The sequence below is a fragment of the Myiozetetes cayanensis genome, unplaced genomic scaffold (assembly GCF_022539395.1).
Source record: "Myiozetetes cayanensis isolate MyiCay16 unplaced genomic scaffold, myiCay2020 scf12, whole genome shotgun sequence".
NCBI lineage: Eukaryota > Metazoa > Chordata > Aves > Passeriformes > Tyrannidae > Myiozetetes > Myiozetetes cayanensis.
Genome location: NW_026086826.1, coordinates 15,887,205 through 15,909,683, shown reverse-complemented (window position 1 = coordinate 15,909,683; position 22,479 = coordinate 15,887,205). Strand labels below are relative to the sequence as shown.

The window sequence follows — 22,479 nt, the reverse complement described above, 5'->3', positions numbered from 1 at the left end:
GAGTTTAGCTCCATCTATCCAATATCCTGTCCAGAAAGGCAGTGCAGAAGTCTAGTCACTCTTTACAGCTTAGTCCCACTTTCAAGGCAGCTTCAATTGTAATCTCGTGCCACCAAAATACCACTGTTGTTTGATTCATTGCGTCACTGGTAGCCTTCCCACGAACTCAAAAAGTGGCAAGAGGCAATCCTGAAGTAATGGAGCCTCAGTGGGTGTGGGAGTTGCATGGATGGGCCAAAGCCTCTGTGGGTCATTGCCCTGCTAGGAGATGTACCTACTGCACCATTAAGTAGGCTGCTCCTGGGCAGGGGCAGAGAGGTGGTGAGCCTTGAAAACACCTGCTGCTCTTGCTCTTTCTGCCTTCAATAGAAATAGTGTGTTTCTGTGTCTGGAGGCCAGGGCACCAGCATGGCAAGGTCCAGTGGGAAAATGGACCAGGGAAAAAATGCACTTGGGCAAAAACAACCTTGAAAGACCCACTCTTCGTTAGATAAAATCTGCGTAGTGGAAAGCTGGTGAAACCAAGTATTAATTCTGAAACATTGCAATAATTTGTTGTTTTCACCTTTTAAGCATTCACAGTTTCTGGAGATAAGTAAGAAAAGTGTCTGATTGCGAGTGTCAGACTGGGTATGTGTTTCTCAGAGGCAATTCCTGTGTCACTATTGGGGTGCTATTCCCACTATCACTGGTATCAAATACACTCTCAAGCATCTGATTTTACTGTTTAAAGTGGGATGATGACTGAAGGGCAAAATTGCAGCTTCAGTGTTTATTGAGTGTATATGGCAAAAAAAATACAGGTATCCAACATGTCACACTTCCTTGATAAAACTGGACTACTTTAGAATGAATTTCATCTTAAATGCTGACTTCTAAGATGACTGTGCATGTGAACGTAAACTAGACAATAATGCAATGGCAGTTTAAATAAAACTGAAAGTCTTTAGGCCCCAACTCAGAATTAAAACTCTTAGAAATCTTGTCTAATGTTTTGTTTATGCTGCCTGCCCCCATTCTTTGAAAAATGCAGGCTAGCCAAAACTTTTTGATCCTTCTGCTATTAACAGATGGTATATGTAGCTAAGGATAAGCTGTGACTATCATTTAGGCCGCAAGCAAAGGGGTGAGGGATGCTCCCCTGTGGGTACCCTTAAAAGGCCATAAGCTTGAGTAGCAAAAATGAAAAGGTCTAGTGCTGGTGTTAATTACGCAGAAACCACACAGAAAGTGCTCGCTGTCACAGAGTTGAGAGGTTGTGCATCCCTTCCACAGATAAAAGACATGGTATGAAAACATTTTGCAGAGGACAATGAAGTGAAGATTAGCATAATCTTTTGCAGTATCCTCAGTAAGCTATCCATGAGTGAGCTGCTTTTTTCTCATTCCTTTTGCTCTAATGTCTGGATTTAAGGAATGGCAATGTAAGAATAGGCTTTGTCCTTGAAGCCTGACAGTTGTGTTTTCCCGCCTTCATGTGATCATCCTTGTTGCTAGTGTACTGCTCTTCTGGTAATCAGACAATGGAAGGAAAATGAAGTGTCAGTTTATTGACAGAACTTTACCCTGTCTATGTTTTTTTTTAATCCAGACTCATCAGTGCTCTCACATTCTGCATATTTCCTCATTTCTTCAAATCAATAATGCAAAATCTGTTCTATAACTGTTTTGGATGAAAGTAAAGGAAAATAACACTGGAAAAATCCTAAAAATAGCTCCGTGGAGCCTAAAAGCAATGTAATAGTATAATTTCTCTCTGCTTGGGAGGAGAGTATTTGTGTGGATGCCTGTTTAGCGTGGTAAATTGAGCATGCTGTCATACGTACCTTGGCAAAAATGGTTCTTTAGATGCACATCCTCAGGTGCACAATGTTTAGTTTTAGCATGGAGGCTTAGCCATATACATGTTTTGGTTTTACGTGAGTATCTCTAGGGCTGACACAGTGGCTAATACTCAAGTTTGTTAGCCACTTTGATCCTGAGTGCCCTGTTTTAAGTCTTGCTACTACTGGTTAAGCTAGCGCTTTGTTACTGCAGGGATAACTGGAGGATTCGGAGTGTTGGGAGGTACTATCCCCAAGATCAAAATATAAAAATAGGTCTGAGGTCAGGGAACTGTACAGACCCCCAGAAGCTTTTCAGTTTTACAGCTGGAGATAGTCTCTTAAGTATATATAAATCGTCATTAGGATTCTGACAAAGAAGTGCACGATGGGATTGCTGCAGGGCAGGCTCTTTGAATCTTATTCCTGATAAAAACCACTTCTGGCTGGCTGACAGGAGACAAGGCAAGTTCAAGGAAGGCATTAAAAACATCTTAAATCTATTGATGGCAGCAGAAGCATTGGGATGAATAGTTTGAGATTAGGATGAAGATTTCTGAGTGCAGTCAAAGCAGAGAATTTGGCTCCAGCTGGCAATTCTGGGGAAAAATATGTTTCTGAGAATGGTCCGATTCAAATAATACTGTACAGGATCACCGTGAAACTTTCTGAAAGGGAATAGTTGATTTTTTTTTTCCTTTATACCCCCCCTCCACCCTGAGAAAAAACTCTATCTGATGGAAATACCACTCTAGCAGAAGGCAGGCTACCTGTGAAGGAGTTTCTAACTGACTCTCAGTGGAGCAATGCCTGAAAGACACATGCTTTGTTTGAGACTGGTATCTGTGCATACTTGCCATGGAGCATCACCTTGTACCTCCCCAGCACTGTCCAGAGCCACTTGATTTGGAATTCCAGTAGGTTATTCCTCCTTGTGACCTTCGAGGTAATGTTTTGTCCTGTGCTACATGGACAGGGCATCAATATGATTGAAATCCAGCCCAGCAGATACCTGCATTGTGCTGAGTGCAAATTAAATGAAATTAAAAGACAGTTCGGTGACAGGGTGACAAAAGGACTTAGTGGTCCAAGTTATCCTAGTTCTGTGCTAGCACTGAGAGTGGTTATCAGCCTTTTGTTAAAGAAAAAATAAATTGCAGCTTTTCTATCCAGCCTAGAAATCTGACCCAACCTAATGCAAGCAGACAGGTTCAGTGCCACCTAAAATTATTTTGCCTCATCAGTGAACTGTGGTGTTTGCCTGTTCATAAATACTGTGGACACCTTATTGTTTGCTCCACTGCCATCTGACACACAAAATTGAATCAAATACTCACTATATCCAACTTGTTGTCAGATATCAAATACAAAAATAAGCCTGCTTCCCTTTGTGTTTTAGCTATCATGTTTTGTTATGTCAGACTCTGGGATCACAGTATGTTTGACTGGGTCCCTCTGAAAAAGAACTCAAGTGATCTGCAATTCATGCTGATTTGAGTGAGACAGCAGTTGGTGGGCAGCAGGTAATTGAAAGTTTGCAAGGCATTTATACCTAGCTGTCAGCACAGCTCTGGATTTGCATAATTGTTTAAAACATCAATGAGAATTGTTACATTTAATTACATCTTATTTACAGGGGACTTGGAATATTTGATTTATTTTTGAGGATTGGAACAGGCTGCCCAGGGAAGCACTTGAATCACTATCCCTGGAGGTATTTGAAAGATATGGAGGTGTGGCCCTTAGGGACATGATTTAGTTGTGGACTTGACAGTGTTGTGTTAATGGCTGGACTTCAAGATCTTAAAGATCTTTTCTAACCTAAGAAATTCTGATTCTATATTTGAGAGAATGTTAACTGAGGTACAGAAAACTGAACATATAGATAAACAGGAACCAGAAAATTAGAAAGCTCATTATGAATTGGCTAATAATTATTTTCTTCTTTCAGAAGTACTTCATAATAAGATATCCTTAAAGCACTAGAAGTGATAACCATTCAAGCTTCCCACAAGTGCATTGCCACAGGAGTCACGATTTGTGAAGAGAACGTAGATGTGACAGGAAACAGCTCACAGGTTTCTTGATCACTACAGAACAAACCAGGTGAGATTTTATTTCTGTTAAAGTACCTTGGAAGTGCAAGGGCTTCTGTGTAGAGGTAGCACAAGAACCTGTTGATCATTCAGGGTGGCAAAATTTAAAATACACACATAGGCCAGGAAGCCAAATTACACAACAGGCTTCCTATAATGGCTTGCATTTTTTAAAATGCAGTCCACGGTCCTTTCCAATGCACAGCTTTTGTGCTTCCACCTTCTCCTAGGAACATTATTCTTCATAAGGTACCTATAGCCAAATTGCATTCAGAACCCTTCATTCCCATGGTCTGTATTCATATCCTGCTTTATTCACTATTACAAATATTCGCATCAGTTTTTGGTTTTGTTCACACAAATGTTTGTGTAACTGCTGCTTCATTCAAAATAAAATCTCTTTCAGTGAAAAAAGTAAAAGGACTTTAACAAGAACATTAATCTTTTGCTACTTGGCATTCGGTCTTCTCCTCTTGGAGAGCTGTCATTCATCCAATTAGGGGCAGACACAACATTGCAAGCAAGTGATCACTCCTTAAGAAACTACCCAGGGAAACAAGCTGTTCTGCATAGGCTCACCTACAGCTCACAGAGAAAACTGATGGAGTTCAGTGGGATTATGGGGAATATGAAAAGCTAAACATGTGTCTAAGTGTTGTCAGGATCAGGGCTGATGCATACATCCACCACTATCAGGAGCAGTTTGTGAATTATTAATGATAAGAAAAATTGCCTAAATTAATTGGATAATTTATTTGTAATGAATAATTCGAGTAGCTCTATTCCTGAATGTCTTTCTGCCCTTGAATGGAGCAGTTTAGAAGTGCTGCCTGCCTCTTGTTTCGAATGTAGCTAAAGCTTCAATTAGGCTTGCCTACATCGAAACTTGACATACCAGTTTCTTTCACGTATTTGTACAGACAGAGAAGCAAGTCTGTATTTGAGTTGTATTTTTTCAGGGTTTGAAGTCTTGTTCAAAGATCTTGAAAAATTGAATGACTGAGGACATAGACTGGATTTCTGCCCTTCAGTTTATGTGCAAAATCAAAAACATGCAAAGTTTGGTAGTATCTGAGCTTCATCTGATAAGGCATACATTAAAGTATAAAAAGAAAGCCCAGAAATAGGAGACTTGTCAGTTTGAATGTTAGTTAAATAAGTACATAAGATAAACAGTTCAGTGAGGGTTATGTAGCTGAATTTTCAATCAGGATGCACAAAAGGCTGTTACAACAGCCTCTTCCATTACTAAAAACGTGTAGGATTTGTTGCACAAAGTAGCAGATATAGTTTTCAGAGGAAAATCTATAAGTCTTAACAAATCTTCCTTTTTAAATTAAATATTATTAACCAACTCAGAGCACCGGAAATCCCCCTAACCCCAACCTCTTTTAAAAATCCACTATGCAGCAGTTTTTGACTGTTTATTTGCCACTTAATTGGCACTGAAAAGTCTTTCTTTCACAGCTGTTTATTTCACACCTGCAAACAGGTACTCCATGCTACTAAATTTAGTTCAATGCATCCCTCTTTTTGGTTTTAATCTTAAAATAAATTACTGTTGCCATTCTGTTGAATATAATTGGATGAATAGCTGCAAGTCTGTGATACTATCACTAAAATTCTACATGGTACAATACACTGTTAAACTATTTTGCTTCATTATTGTATTAAGTTTGAAATTATCGACCCAGCAATTCAAGACAAACTAAGCCTTCTAAAAAAAGGAAAGAAGCATTTGATGATTAGGTGGACCAAAGTTCTCACTGCTTGTATCTTTGTTGAAGAGAGCTTCTTCCAATACTGCAAAAAAGTGTATCAGGGACACAGGAGAAGGCAACAGGGCAAGAGCCAACCACAATAGCTCCTAGTGCCACTGTCTGAGGACAAGTCAGTGACTGCCTAGAAGAGTTAAAGTGAGACAGGGAAAAGGTGGAGTTCTGACCTAATCAGGGAATAGATTTAAAAGATATCTGTGTGGGGAGAAGAGTTTTCTGTGGGCAAGAGAGAAGAGGAAAAGAAAAAACAGCTTGTAATATAACTTGGAGTGTATATGTGTATGTGTGTGTGTATGTAAGTGTGTATATATGTGTATGTTTATGTCAGGGAATTTGAACATTCTGGGATTTGTAAGGTAGAACCCTACAAGGCATAGGCATTTTCTGCACTTTCCTTGTACAATCTTTACTTTTATTTCTGAAGTGTGATATTAAAGGAGCTGACAAACCAGGACAAGCGATTCAGACAGCGTGGTATCCATATGCACTTTGAGAGCTGTGTGTAAATCCTGGGTTAGCCAGCTGGCTAAAGCTCTGTTTCCTTCTATGGGGACATGGGCAAACTGCTCTGCTCACTGCATTGTCACACAGGTTATGAAAAGGGAGGACATGGCATGCTGCTTTTTTTTCCAAAAAAAGGCATGTTGTACAAATTGGTGGCCAGGAACAACAGTGAACACAGGAGTCATGGAGCTCTGAAAGGTCACGGCTTAGAGATGGGTGGAGGTGCAACTCCATAGAGATCATAAGTGAAAGACCCTCTGTGGTTACAGCCCTACTCTGTGGAACTCTAAGAGTTCATTAAAATGTGGTGCATAGTCTTATTTACAAATATAAATTGTCACAAATTAAAGTTTTTAGAGCCTTCCACAGGACTCAGGTTTCTGTCACTAGAGAAGAGTTTCCTTTCATATCTACAGACATTATATATGAAATTTAAGTGTGACTGTTTATTGTGTTTTTTCACGTGTAATTTATCTGGATTCTGCAGGTATACTTTTTTTGCATTTGTTCTTTGGTGCTAATGTATTTTTTGTAGAATATGTGTAAATAGATATGAGCAAACTGTGTAAAAGTTATTCAGCTACCCAGTGAACCATGTAATCTGTTGATTCATAGAGACAACAGATAATAGAGTGAGATATTTGCTTTACACTGTCTGTATAGTATCTAGGCACAGAGTCAATTTGTGTCCTGTCGGGGCATGTTGTACCACACTATATTATCACTTTGAGGATAGGCAATTTGGGTAATGAATATGTGAGCTGGCTGGGGGTGGAGAAGTATATCTGATATCTATAAAGTGGAAATGTTGAACCAAGGTTTTGGCTTCACCCTCGTCAATTCAAAGCACTTTCATCACAGACAAGCTCTTTTGCTATCTTGGAAACAGTATTGTTTATTAGCTTCTATCTTTCCCTTTATCATATCATAAAAATTGAAACAATGCACTAAACACTGACACTTTCTTTGTACAGCAGGTATGAGTAAAAATGGCATCCCTTTGGGAAAACACAAAAATTAAATGGAGGTAAACAAGCATTTTGAGAGCATTTGAAAGAAAATAGTTCCTCTTTGTTATGCTTGATCCAAGGATCCATTTGATCAGGCTGTGCTTATGCTCATCTACTGCAACAGCCCATCACTACATTGCCGTTCCAGCCGCTCCCAACAGCCCTGGGGTTGACAGCTGTGCAAATGAGCAGGAGGCGCAGAGTATTGACAAATAGGCCACCCTCTGTCCACTCCCCAGAATATGCTTCACAGCATCAGATTTTTGTTTTCTTATTAATCCCTCTCTTAACAAATGATCTTGCAATCTGTTGACATTTGCATGACTTTTCCAGGATTCCCTAGATTCTTGACAGGTATTTACAAAACAGAATTTATGAAAGAGAGATGTTCCAGGGCTGAACTGCTTCCTCTACTCTTCCCTGTTGATGGCGTGTGGTGCAACGCAGGAAAATCTAGACCTAAGTTCTATGTCAAGTAACAGAATGAGGTTAGCTGTGTTACTCCCTGAATAGTTTGCCCTTTAATAGATTAATAGGTTAATAAATTTAAATTGTTTCTCTCTAGTACTGGTACAACTGAGATTGGTTGAAGATGGCTCCAGTATTGCTGTGCAGTCAGGGTAACAGATGAGTCTCACAATCAAATATACAGGTAATCCAAAGAAACTCACTAAACTGTCCTTAGAGTACCTAGAATCCGTCAAGCTGAGGTTAGCTCCATCCACCTCCTCTTCCCATCTTCTGATCCTACCATCATCACCTGGAGTCACAAATGAGATTTAAAGCCTTCAGAGGGGAGTGGGAACGAGCTATCCACCCACACTGCGGGTGACTGTCACATCAAGGAAATCTCCATACATCAGATATGAAGCCAAACAGCAAAGGCTTAAAATTGGAAAAGCTGGGTGAAACATATCAAAATCTTCCTTCTTTCCACACTAATGGTTGGTGATTTGTCCATAAGCAATCATTTCACTCACATCTCATTCAGACCTCCTGATAAGGCCTGCTTCTGACATCTTGATTGGCTTCACTTTGACAAAATTCCTCCTGTAGGTAGTCCCAGAACCTCTCTTCCCTTCATCCCCACACCTTCTACCACATACACCCAAGCTTCTTTAGCATCTTAATTGTACTTTTCAGGTAAGGCTGGCCAGCCAGAGAGCTACCCCTCTGAGGATAGCTGGGCTGGCCCAAGTAGGCACTCCTCTCCTTACATCTACAGTGTCACATCACCTTGGCCACTATGAGCAGTCACTGTCACAGAAAAAGGAGGCAGTGTGGTAAAAGTAAGGCTTAGTCATGATTCCTGCGGAGGTACAGAAGTGGGTTTTTTCCCCTCTAATTAGTGCTATTTATTGTCTGTGCTGAGAAGACCTGGTGAAGGTAAAGGTCAGCATTTTGATATTCATTGTACAAACACAACAAAAAAACAGCCTGTATTAGCGTAGTGGCCAATTAGTGTTTGTGACACTCAGTAGGAGTTTTTTGCAAGACATCTCTCAGCCACGGGTGCCACGTGAATTCAGCTTCTTTGTATGTCTTACACTAGAATACACCTTGGAACAGAGCATACAAGGAGGCAGCTTTTGATTGCATTAGAAACATTAATTCTCAGTTTTTAGCTGCTTATACAGCAAATTTCCTCAGCAATGCCTCATGCTGCTAGTTATTGCTAAAACATTTCTGGGAATATAGCTTGTAGTTACGTTTGCTCTCAGCTTCTGGTAATCTGTTGCAATCTGATAATGTACCTCTATCTCCAAGTACAACAAGGCAACTTGATGCTCATCCATCAGCCACATAGCTTAATGCAAGCACAGTCAGGGTGAGCTTTTAAAGGGACTGGATCGCCTCCCTGACTGGAACAATCTCTTGCTACTCAACCGTTGTTTCCCATCTCTAACAATCTCAGCAGCTGCAGTGGATGTTTTGGGCCCAGTTGGAATAATTGTGTCAAGGCTTTCATTTAGGCCAGGACAACTCCTGAGTTGTTGTGCATTCTGCTTGAGTTGGGGCCAACATGTTCAAGCATTGTGTATGGAATAAATAAAATGGACTAGGGAAAATGTGTTACTCTTACTTAGGCCTATCTGTTTCTCTTGAAAGCAAAAGATATCCATGGAGAAGATGAAGGACCGTGTGTCTCCTTTTTAATTGCACAAAATTTTAGTATTGGGGTGACTATCCTGACTATGGAGGACCTTCTTCTGATGGGGACTGGGACAGAACCCACTGTGCTCACAGCTTCCTGTCAGGGAAGTTTTTGCTGCCTTACTTGGCTTAGCTATTCCAGAAAAACCTAACAGAATGGTGAATTCCCCTGCCATCCCAGTACACAGATCTTGTGTGTACGGTATACACAGGAACACTCTGAAAAAGAAGTTAGAAAATGTCATGTGTACTGTGTACTATAAAAATTTCAGTTTATCTTGCATGTATTTTTAATGGCAGCCACTTTCCTACTTCCTTTTGTTCGATACAAACAGCAGACTTGTTCTTGAAGTAAACACTGTTTTAGTCTTCTGTTTTTTCCCTTTTATTTCATTTCAGTTTAGTTTAGTTTAGAGCTTCTGCCTGAGCAGCCAGGGAATATATATAATAGGGCATGAATACATTCTTATAAGTATTAGAACAAGTATGGAAACACAGAGCCCTTAGTGACCTTGCTAGTCCTCTGCTGATCACTTGTGTTTGTTGTTGTAGGAAGGCAAACATAAGTATAGAAGTGTTATTGAACAGAAAACCCTTCAAAAATTTCACCAGTCTTTTGTATTCAAGTCGCAGAGCAATAGGGGGCCACCCTGCTCAGAAAGCATACTTATGCGAGTATTAAGAACTGGCTGAGATAAGAAGTAAAGCTTAAGAGGCCTTCATCATTAGCTGCTACTGGTGGAGATTAGTGATCCTACTACAGGATTACAGATGGAAAGAGTGCTAGTGTTGGTTAATTGTTCATTAATGCTTGTAAAATAAGATAGCAGTAGTAAAACTTGCTATTGTCTGCTCTCAAAGTAAAACAAAATTGGATCTGCTTGTCAATAGCTGTATTGATGTTAACAGGAACATGTTTAACAGATCATTTTACAGTGTAAACTACTATCCAGCTCTTTCAACATTGAGATACTATTATCTTAATAAGAAATAATTTATGTTTTAAATAATCTGTTATCTGTATACGCACATTTTATCCTTTCAATTAGCAATGCCTTCACTAGGGCGCTTTTAATATTTCAGAGTTTGCGTGTGAATCTCAGGTGGAACATTACCTCCTTGTAGCCTCAAGGATTTGTTTTATTTACAATACCTTTAGAATTGCCATCCCTTATTAGCAGGGAAGGTGTATGGGCAGCTCCCTCTGCACGGCCTGCCCCAGTGAGGGACCAGCTCTGTCCTGTACCTCCTGTGGTGCCCCAAGCATTGCTCTGCAGCAGGAGCTGCTGGTGGGTGTCCAGCACAAGGACTTTCGGGCCACACATGCCTGCTGGACTGGACTAGCAGGAGTGGGACTGCTGCTCCTGGGAGCTGTGACATTTTCCTCCCACAGCGAAGTGGGTCATCAAGGATTCTGCAAACTGCAGTGTGGCAAAAAATGTTTTTTTGACAAGGACATACTTGAAAAGAAAATGAGACCCTCCCTTTCTATTAATAAAAAGTAAACTTCAAGTGAAATACTAATCCTGGAAACAGAAAAATATTTTCAATGAGATGATGTGTGTGAAGCATTAGTGTTTTCACAAAAAATTATTTCACAGCAAGAAATCTCAGCTGCTCAAGAAATAAAAGTAAATGTTTTAAAGGCATGTGTTTTAAAGGCTCAGGAAAACTGCACACTCCAGGTTACTTCCCTTGTAGGTGCTTGAGCATGAAAATTAAAGTCGCTGGGTCTTCACAGAGGACACACCCTGGGAGACTTCATCACAACCTCAGCAGATTTTCCTCTGTGTATCCTTGGTCAAAGATAATGGTTACAAAAATTGTTGAAGATTATTTGCTCTGCCCTGATCTTGGCTGCTTTATTGGTCCCTTGGCAGCAGTCAGAAGAGGCTGAAGGGTGGCTTTAGCCTAAGCCAGATGCCCGTGGCCCTGAGGGACTGCTGCAGCACTGAAACGCTGACAGGGTGCTGAGCAGTCCTGGCTGGGTCCCTACACAGGCAGCAGGAGAGGTGCTTGGCGGTGTGAAAAGCTGCCGTGCTCTGGTAACTGGTCTGAGAGGGGCTGCATGTATGGTGGAATAAATGCAAGTGCTTCTGCTGAATGCCACTAACTTACCTGCCCCAATACATCATCAGCTGATGTCAGAGACCACGTGAACCACCGTACTGGGGCTCTGGTGGAGGGGTCATTTACGGCTTCCCATTGCCCATCAGCTGCAGCCTTGTCTGTAAAGCAAACAAGCAGGCACTGAACTCCAGATGCATGTGTTGTCCCGTGGAGAAATTTGAATGCAACGATGTCTCTGTCAGTGGATAAGAAGTGATACTGCTGGTTAATTGCCTCAAAAATGTTAACCAACAGCTCATTAGTCTTAAAGATACAAACTTGATAACCCTTTTTATGTCGTGTGGAATGAGACGTGCATAAATAATTGCATGCTGAGACCTGCCACTGAGAGACATAAGATGTTGGTTTTAAGACAAAGAAAAACAAAACCTGACTGAAATATTTGTGAAGTTGAGAAAAATAAAAGTCTCAACCTCAGTTCACAATACAAACCCGAGCCTGGCCTTTCTGTAATGAGTGTTTTCATAGGAGCAACAAATAATAGCCAACTTGTCTATGCTGGAAGTTAACCCCAGTACAGAAAACCATCCTGCTCTTAATTTAGTAACTGAAGAAGAGAGTGAGAGATATTGTAACAAATGTTGGAGCTTTCCTTACTGTTCATGAGCTTTTCCTCTCCTACAGTTTATGGGTACTTCTTCAATCACTGCAGCTGTAAATTACCTTCTTAGCAAACTGCCCTAGATCTGGTTTGGGCAGAACCTCTGGGTCTGGCAGTAACTTTAGTTCAAACCATTCAGCAGTAGTGTGACAGGCAAAGAAAAATAAAGAAATCATTACTGTGGCTTTGTTACATTGATGGAAAGCTATGGATTTGGAGCATATCCCTCTGGTTCCTCCAGTGATATTAAGGGATGTGTAAGGAGGATACAACACTGCATGGTAGCTGCAGCTTAAAAGCAAAGCATGAGCAGCTGGACAAACATGCCTTGTAGCCAGATAATTTACAGAAAGCAGAGTGCTACATGAACATTTCCAACTTGGGGACATGGCAAGGTATTTTTATTTGAATTTTAAGTGTACATTAAGATATTCTTGTATGCAAGCACTGGGACTACAGCACTTATAGTCAAGCACTGGGATTGCAAATTATTGGAAGGTGGAAAAAAAAAAAAAAGGTTAATTCCTGGCAGAAATTCTCCAAACAGCTGCAGATAACATATAAAATAGGTGCTAGAGTAACTGTGTGATGCTGGTAGAGACCTTCAGGAAGAAACTCTTTGTCTGTACCAAAATGAGAGAACAACGAAGCCCCTCTGTGGCTAGATGAGAGAAAGCGTCTGAAGTGGGGTCTTGCCATTCATTCTACCTCATTACAGGTATCTGACTGATAGCAAGGCTGCATCTCAGTGCAGCAGCTCATTAGTAAGAGAAGAGTCTGACATTAGTTCAGATGTTGATCGATGTGACTGGTAGTGTGAAGTCTGGATTGTGTTGTCAGATGGAGCTTTATCATCTGCATTGCAGCCTGGTGGTTTACAGTGGAGAATTAGTTTAGGAGGTGTATTAAACTGTTTGCCAGGAGGTTTAATATCCACCAAGCCATTGTCTTACAGCATGGCATGGCTTCCTTTACCTACTATCTCATAAAAGGCCAGGTGTAAAGATCATGAAAAGGCAAGGGACATTTTCAGAGCTGCCTCCTAGAATCCAGGGCCTGCTCAGTGCCACGTGTTATGTGACATGAGAGAGACTGAAAGTTAGATCATGGTAATGGGTGAGTAGGTGCCAAAAACATGCCCAGTTGTTGCTGTAGCATGTGTCAGCGCAGCTCTTGGGTGGGACTAAGACTTTTGACCTAATGCCACATGAGAGATGAGAAAGGTCTTGTGTATCTCTGTTCTGTTGCAGCATTAATGGCAGTTTGCAATATCAAAAGCTTATCAAGCATGATGTGGCCTTCCAAGACTCTGTCCTTAGCATGCTCTGGATCGCCCTGTCCACACATGGCTCTGCTTCCACTGCTGCTAACGGACTGCTGGGGGAACATACCAACTGACTTCATGAAATGCTTTCCTTGATGAGATCTTCTTCCAGCTTGCCTGTACTAAATAGCTGATGGCTTCCTGCAACCTTTTGGACCCACACTTCATTTTCTTGTACGCTACAGTCGAGTTCCCTCGTCTTGCCTTGTTATGAGCCAGCACATGATGGGTGAGCTCCCAGCATGCCTTGAGGTACATCAAGAGCAACAGAGAAATTAAGACAGCAGATCTACTTCAGCAAATTAGCAGCAACAGCAGGCTCTGTTGAGGAAGTTCTTTTGCATGCCATCATTTTAGTTTTTCACTATGGAGTAGTTCTAAATGGCATTTATATTTAAGTCAGTTTATTATATTATTCCAGCCATATAAAGATGTACTAAAAATTTACCAGCTCAGGCACAAAATCTACTCACCCACTCTTTTCCAAGGTGATGATAATGGACCTCCTCCCTTTTCCTGCCTTCTTCCCTCAAATTATTATATTCTGCTTGCCTGTCGAAACAAATCACCCATCTTGGGTGAATAAAATTTTGCAAGGCTGCAGTATGCAGAATGACACAGTTGTTGGGGTTTTTTTACACTTTTTGCAATTGCTCTCTGCAGAAGATTTCATGCTCCTTCCTTAATTTTTGTATGCAAGCCATTTACTGAATTCTGACACATATAACTTTGATGCAACTCTGACAATGCAACACCATTTTTCTTCTATGAAGAATACTTTTGACATTATTTTCTGATAATTTCTTTAATTAAATCAAAAAAGTAACCAGAAAAGAATGGCTTAGATCAAGCTTTTCTTTTTGTGCCCTCAGTTTCAAAGTTCTTCCCCACATTTTTGCACTCAATGGAAATTTTAGCCAAATAAAGTTGTTAGAAATTACATTTTACTGTGGTGTTTGTACACAGACCAGCATGTCCAGTACTGGGCACTGAGGGGTGACTGGTTTTAAAGGACCAAACTCTGCCTGATAGAAAAGACTGATAGCAGCTGGACAGGATACATCCTGCTCCTGACCTCCTCTGGCCTTTAGGTACCTCAATATCAACAAAAAATATTTAACCATCACCCACTCGAGCTGTGGTGTGTGAGGGGATATGGATTGGTCTCTTTCACTGACATGTTCCAAAAGGAACAGCATGAAACCTGAGTTCCTGCCAACATTTCTGGGTGTCCTATGAGCCACCTACCCTACAGCTTTTCCTGCAGGAGGATTTTTCTCCCCTTTGTGAAGCAACTCACCACAATAAACTTCCAACATTTGCCCCAAACCAAGGACTTGGTTGTGCATTTTGCAAATGTGTTGTTTTGGGCACTTTACCTGCTTTCTTTTCTATTCAAAAATCAACATGACACTTGCAAAGTAGCTCTTTTCCTCACTTCCTTGCCTCCTGCATTGTCAGAGATGCTGAAAATCAAAAATAAAGTAATCAGTTATTTTAAGCCAAAGCTTGAAAGGGTATTAATTCAATGGGATAAACTGCAGTTAAGTAACTTTTATCAAGCAAGCTGGGTTAGATAGTTAAAAGAAAGAAAAAAAACCTCTAGAAAACATACAGTAGGTAGCAGTTTATGTGTCAAGAAAACTGAGAGAAATTTTGACACTCTGATGTCTAGCAGATAGCACTTAAATCATTTTTCTCCAAACTTCAGTCATAAAACTTCAAAGAGTTTTAGCCATAATACAAATTTTTAGACTAAGAAGCGGTGTTTGAAGTTATTTTATAGGATTTTGCTGTAAGGGCTCAAATTGATTTGTAGTAAGATAAAAGAAGAAAACTTTATTTTCGAAGCTTTGTCGGAAAAAGCTTAGCTTCCATTGGCCGTTTTGCCAATATGCCTTGAGGGGATGATGATGTCGACACGGATATTATATGCCTATACGAACTGAACTGAGTTTACACCTCCTGCTGTTTGTGTTATGGTTAAAATCTGTCACAAAACTGGCAGTGATTTATTAAATGTTTAATGAAGTAAGACAAAAACTTCAAGAACTACAAACGGAAAAGTAGAACATCACATTAAAGTATAATAATATAGGTTACACTTCTGATTTTTTCATATTTCTTTTGCTAAAAATGTGAAAAACACAATTAGAAATCAAGGCAGTATCAAAAGATTATGGGGTGTCACAGATCAGTCTACCAAAGGTTGTGCTTTGCTTGTTCACTTTTTTCTTTCTAAACAGAGGAATGAAAAAAAGAATATGAAATAACAGTATTCTCACAAAAAAACCACAACAAACCAACACAAAGCAAAACTCAAGCCAGCATTATAGAGTATGAAGTCTCAGCCACAGAAAATTTTCCCTGTTAGGTTTTCAGACGATCAATAACAAATGTGACTCAGTGCTATTTCACTATTGCTTCATGTCTTCAGTTAGAAGAATATTCTCCATGTTGCACATTTTAATGATGTTTTTCTAATAAACTATTTTTAATTTTACCTAATGAACTTAATTGGAATTATTATTTATGTTAGAAAGTAATTCTTGAATGCAAATCTCCAATTTATGTTATTTTCCAATAGCTTTCAGAAATTATCTCTACTTGTGATACAACTTTATGTTTTCCATGTTCTAATAAAAGACAATATTTGTATAAGTTTCCTGTCTGTCAGTGCATGTGACTGTTAAAGCTTGGCAAGGGTATTCTTGCACTTTTTGGCAGAGGTTATTTACATTTCTTTGTATAACAGAGACTAAGTCTATATTTTAGGTTTAATTATTTTTCATTGTAAAATGTAATTCCTGTTGTTTGACTTGCCTGATTATTTATGTACGTCCTGAACTAAAAATTCATTAAACACAGCAGGAGGGGGTTTAAGATTACAAATTCATGTTTATTCTGTTATTTAACTCAAAGGATATCAGCCATCAGTACATCCATACCAACACGCTAATTCTCTGTGTGATTTATGGTGAACTTTGTGGTGCTGTTATGCCTCATGAGCCATTCTAACCCAGGTTGCTCCTCAGGCTGCTTCCTCCTGGTTCTCCCTTGTCCTCAGCAACATTTTCAAATCCAACACTTTTTGTCTCCAGGAAAGCCATCAGAGCAGCAAAAAGTAGAATTCCTATCCAAGTCCACATCGTGCTCTGCCTTCCAGAGGTGTTTGCCCTGGTCTGTTGCAATTTCATGCTTTCAGACTTCCAGGGTACCAACATAACCCCCTGGCCGGCTGGCCCTGACCAAGCCAACCACCCTGCTCTGGGTCACTCGCTTTACATTTCTGTTCACCAAAGATGGGAACATTAATTTGTTAAATAAAGAAGGCTTTCACACAGTGTAGATAAGCACAACAGCCAATGTAATTGGCAGACCCCTCCTGCCATGAATGACTCGACCTTTTTTCCCTTCCTGCCCTTTGCAGGGTTTGGCTCTGTTTGCAGAGGTTTTGGCTCTGCTGTTGTATTGAAGATCCTGCACTTTAAACTGCTTTTTTTTGTCTCCTTTTGTATATTGGTAAATCAAATTAACAGCGACAAACCCTGAAAGTTCTCCTTAAAAAAATACTGATAATAAAAAACCCAAAATACAGTCCAGTAGACAATGCTTTAATCCTTCATCTGCTGCTGCTTGTTCCCTGCTCATCAGGTGAAGGGCTGGGTGGCAGTTGGCCTACGAGTGCTCAGCAGCCTGAGGGTGGTCACAGAGAAGAATCATGTTTTGAGCTATTTATCAGGTAAGTTTAGATGTGGGAAGAAAAGCTTGTGGTTGCTCATTTTTGCCCTCACTACAGGATGTCACTGCCTATGGCTAGGGCAGATATATTCAAGGTTGCCATAACGCAGCACAGCAAAAAAAGGCAAATGACATTGGAGATATCCTTAATCCCTGGCCTTATATAAACTAATCTGCTGGGTTTTTGAAACAGGTTTATTCTTTCAGCTAGTTTTTAATCAAGTGAGTCTCATATTCCCTGTAATATATAAATGATCACACAATAATTCATACCTCTTTTTTTGTTGCTTAAAGAACAAGACGTAAGTACTAGCTGAGTGTTTTTACTATCATGTCTCATTTTTTTCAGCCAGCTATGTATTGTCAGAGGTTTTCCTGCTCATAAAACAAGTACATGGCAATTGGCTCCAGGTAACTGTTCTCTTTTTTGTTTTTTCCCCAACCTTATGGTGTGTGTTTGTGTAATATGAACTCACTTGTCTCCCCAGTTCCAGTCCAGTATTTCTGGTAAGCAGGCTACCCTTGTCTCTCTGGGACTCTTCTGAAGGGACCCTGGAAAGAAGTGCAGTGTTTCAGACTTTATTTTCATATTTTAAATGGATTTTAAAATATACTCACGAATTCTTTCTTTGCTTCCCCTGGTCTAAGCATTTAAAAAACCCCAATGTGTTTGTCAGTGTTGAAGAACATCACTATGAAAGAGGGTATCTGGACTCCTCGTGTTCCAGCAGAGATCTGCAGAAGTTAGTGCCAAATTCATTTTTCAACCATTGGACTGCCCCATTTTGAAACCCAGGACACCTAGAGACTACAACAGAAAAACCCCTATCTTTAATTTGTTTTCAGTCTCTTAGAAATTAATACTGAGAGTTTTATGTCCCTCTTGTAAAAAAAAAAAAAACCAACCAAAAAAAAACCAGTAACACCTGCTTCCTTTAAAAATGTACGTCCTTAAAAAAAAAATAAAAATAAAAGGACAAACTTGGCCCCGGGGTAGGCAGTTCTGTGGAGAGGTGGCAGAAACCTTAACTCCAGCCTGGTCTGAGCCCGAGTGCTGCGTGTATGGTCGTGCCTTAAAATAGGGGCTTGAAATCACACCGAGCAGGATCTTTATAATTGTTTCTTTGCAAAATGAAGGGTGCGGCGTGCTCCCAGCACAGCACGCGTGATGCTGTGCTCCAGCCGGGGTTCCATACTCCCAGTCGTTACTAAACTTGCGAACTACTCATGGGTCAGGATGTCGATGCAAAATACAACGATCCTTCCCTCCGGTTTAATCCATGGGACATCTAGTGGTGGGCTCCCAAATAGCACCGGGGGACCCGGCGCCCCCGGCCGCAGCGGGGCTGCCCGGCGGGGAGGGGCAGGATGGGCTGGGGTGGGCAGGGCAGGGGGGAATCAAACCTCAATATCTGCCGGGCCGGATTCCTCGGCATTGCTCTCCTCCTCCTCCCACGTAAATGGGGTTGGACCTTGGATCCACAGGTGAGGCAAACAGGCGTCCTGTCTACCCAGGCACTGATACAGCCTTTAAAATTACTGGGGATGAAGGCATGTGACGTGCTGTTGGAAAGCTTGTTAGGTGGAAAATAATATCAGGAACATTTGAAAGAACATTAAAAATATATGTGAAAAACAAGGTGTATGTATATGTAAATGTATGTAAAAAACAAGGTCATTTGAAGATCTGGACTTTAACCTGAGCATATTCTTTAGGAGGATTTGTTTGGAGAGCAGTTATGTTACTGGGCTCATTATGGAAAGCAAGCTCCACCACTAATGGGGGCAGCCACAGACACTTTGATAGTACTGTATCTGGCATATTAATGACTTCAGTCCTGGTTTTTTATTCCATACTTCACATATTTATTTTTAAGGAACATAAATTCATAATGGGACAGGAGATATCATAGCTTTCCTATACATGTAACCTTGCAGAAATTTTGAATAGGGGTGTACTTACCTAACCTATTCTGCAAGGGGGACCTCCACTGCTCTAGCCTACACTTCTTGTGTATCTCAAACTCGTAGTCACTCTGAGGTTTAGATGTGCAAGGTGTTCAGTCCCAGCCTGTCTTTATAAAATAACAGTAAACTGACCCATCGGCATTCAGCTTTCCTCAAAATTTAGTTCCCCAAAAGAGCTCCTGCTTATTGGAAATGGATCTCAGAAATCCACAAATTGCACTTCTCCCCTATGATTTTTGTATAATTACAGACATGAGTCCTGCAACATGTCCATTAGCAGGTTAATGAGGTAGAAACTATTACAATTCCAAAGGTTATAACAGATTTGTTTCAGCATGAAATGAAGCTGAGTGTTAAAATGTGATCTCTCCATGCCAAGATACTTGAGTGCACCATGTTAATTATTGCTAAAAGAGCTGGCCTCTGTCTCCCGATTAACAAACAGACAATTCCTCCAACAGAACAGCTTTCCTCTGGGAGGTGTTACCACGTGTTGGCCACATGCAGCCCCAAAAACTGAGCTCAGTGGAGGCAGAGGCAGACCTGCCTGGGCTGTGGGCTCCCAGGGCTCACTCCTCCGAAAGGGGTGCTAATTTGGAAAGAGACACATCCCACATCATTTAAATTAAAAGATTCAGAGTACTCTTTCCTTCAGGAGCTAGATGATTTTACTTTGTAAGTGATTTTCATAGAAATCATCCTTTTGGCCTATTATAGTTACATTTCTGTGTGACATTACGCCACAACCTCAAGGGGACCTACTGAAAAAAATCACCCTAGGGTGCTACTGACAGGGATACTCCCCTTCCTGGGAAGAAGAGGATGGGTTTGAAAAAGACAGAACGTGGCTTCCCAGCCTCTACAGAAAGGGCACTAACACTGTGTGGAGGTTGTCATCTGTAGGACTGGCTTGTGAACTTTCTGCTATTTGCTCCCTGGCTCTCACTGCACCCTGCTCTACAGAGCACTCACTTCTGCACAGGTACCTGCTCCTCCTGTACTGGCATCACCCTCGAGGCCCCTCACTGCTGACTGTGGGTTAAAATGCTTCGTAGCATTCCTTGCCTGAGCCACACGGGGAAAGGCGCCTCCCTTTTCCCCACATCAGTCCTGGCAAACTGTTTGCACCAAGAAAGATTTGGACAGGTACAAGAAAAATAGGATTTTTTAAAAATTAGCATCCACTACCAAAAAGATTGGCCCTACCTCAAATGTTCTTACTGCATATGCATACTGAAAACTACTGTAATATATAAAATATACTGTAAATGTAAGTACTTACATTCACATCCTTCTTTTCGCCCTTGCTGGAAAAGCCCCCCAGGCCTTCCATGAGCTGAGAGAGGACTGGCAAAGGTAGCCTGGTAGCCTCCAGTTTCAAAACTGTGCAAGAACTCTGTGTGTGTCAGATCTCTGAGACCTTCCTACCACCTCCCTAGGTGGTACTCAGAGCCAGTACACTCCTTCTCAGACACACGCTGGACCACAGCACCGCTCCACAGCTACCAAGGCACATACATACCCCCCAAAACGTGGAATGGCGACTCCATTAGTTTCATCAAACTTTAGTGAATGCAATAACACAGAAGGCTTCATTCTTCTGCAATTAGAGATATTGATAAGAAATTTTGAAACCTCAAATGCTTTCACAATGCACAACCATCTTATTTTCAGCCAGCTGTAGTTACAATCCTGGTAACTATGTCAAAGCCACAGGCAGAGAGCATTGACCGATGATTTAAGTCAATATACATGACATTAATGAAGGTATTGGATAGGTTTTTCTCATGGAAGCAGTGAATATTTCACATTTTGAAGAGTTCTGATTAATCCTGTCCTTCCCCTGAATTCAGGGGCATCAGTTTGTAATGCCATAACTTGTAATAAACATGTTCTACAGTGCCTCAAAAACTTTTGCAAGATGGATGTTTCTACAAGAAGTATTTTGTTCCTCCTGTAGGCTTTTATCTGGCTAAATCTGCTCAATATATTAATTAAATATAAACTTCAAAACAGATCTTGCAGTGTTCATCGACCAATAATAGGTGATGCTCAAGTATCCTTTCTTAAATTCATTGTTCTGTTTTCTCTGTAGCATAATACACAACCAAAAGGGATTTGTAATTAATCTTCTTAATATCATATCTAATACATTTAAGTTGAATTAATTTATCTATTTGTTGTTTGTCTCTTTCAAATAAGTCATGCTTTAAATCACAACTTGTGTACAACTTCCCCCCGATGAAATCCAGTTGGAAACATAGTCCTTTGGGGAGTTGCACAGTCCAAGACTGCATTTGTGCCTTCTCTTTGGGCAGCTCATTGTTCACTGTCTCCATAAGGTGTTGTTCCTGCACTATGTTTCGGGGGTAAAGTTAATCTTGTATCAATAGCTCATTCACATCAGCCCAGAGAATCCATGCAGCCAGCTCTTGCTCCCACATCTTCATGTTGGAACTGCCCCATTCAGTCATGGTTGTCTTTGATGTCCCTCCACTCTCAATAGGAAGAGATAGCTGCCTCAAGGCAGTTCCTTCAGGAGCTGGACAGAGGCTTTTGGGAAGAGGACATCAATAGCAGTGCATAGGATGTTCGGTGCTGCATCTTGCAGGTTAACCACAAAGCTGGGTATGTGCCTCACAAGTGCCACCTCTGTGAAGGTGATGTGCATGTTAGGTTGACTGCATGCAGGCAGTGGGAATGCCTAGGACTTTCTAAAGACCTGTGATCAGAAGGGCTGAAAATCCCACCAGGACAGGCCAGAGAAATCTGGAAGGGTATCTCTGTCTCCATTGACTATTGAGGGAAATTTAATTGCTAGTTTAGACCAAGTACCTGGTTGCAAGTGAGATGAATTCTCCCCCATGTCTTTACAGGGTGAGAGCTTGCAGAAAGTCTTCTGCAGTAATTGCCTGCATCCATGTTTATACCCCCAGTAAATGCAAAATACCTTACTCCTTTGCACACATGCAATTACTGCCACTGCACTGTAAAACTATCCCCTCGTTGTCTCATGGTACCTTATTCAGGTACCTTTAATCTTGGTGTCTCCTGGCTCCCAGTTTTGCTAATGCACTGCCTCTTTTGCCTGACATAGTTCACTGAGGCTGTGTACAGGTGTTAGATCCACCTGCATGAACAGCCTGAGGCTTCGGTCTTATCAAGTACAGAAAAACCTGATCCCTGCCTGTGCAATCCTCCACTCTAAATTCCTGCTGGCAGTCACCTGGTCTCTTAACTTCCAGTTACAGGTTGGAACTAAAGCCTGCTGAGGCTGTGGGAGCCCTTCCCTTGATTTCCACGAGCTCTGGATCACTATTTCCTGTCAACCACATGTGTAGACAAATATC

The 22,479-nt window shown here is 40.9% G+C and overlaps 1 protein-coding gene across 2 annotated transcripts in view; it reads left to right on the top strand.

The window, feature by feature from the left end:
* BARHL2 (BarH like homeobox 2) overlaps nt 1–16,081 on the top strand; it is an 81,589-nt gene extending 65,508 nt beyond the window's left edge. Inside the window, exons 7-8 of one of the 2 annotated variants that reach the window (XM_050307276.1) lie at nt 3,775–3,929; nt 13,347–16,081. The gene's annotated coding sequence lies outside the window, so the exon portion shown is untranslated. The remainder of the gene's footprint in view (nt 1–3,774; nt 3,930–13,346) is intronic. The other variant, XM_050307277.1, reaches the window with a different exon arrangement.
* The last annotated feature ends 6,398 nt before the right edge of the window (nt 16,082–22,479 follow it).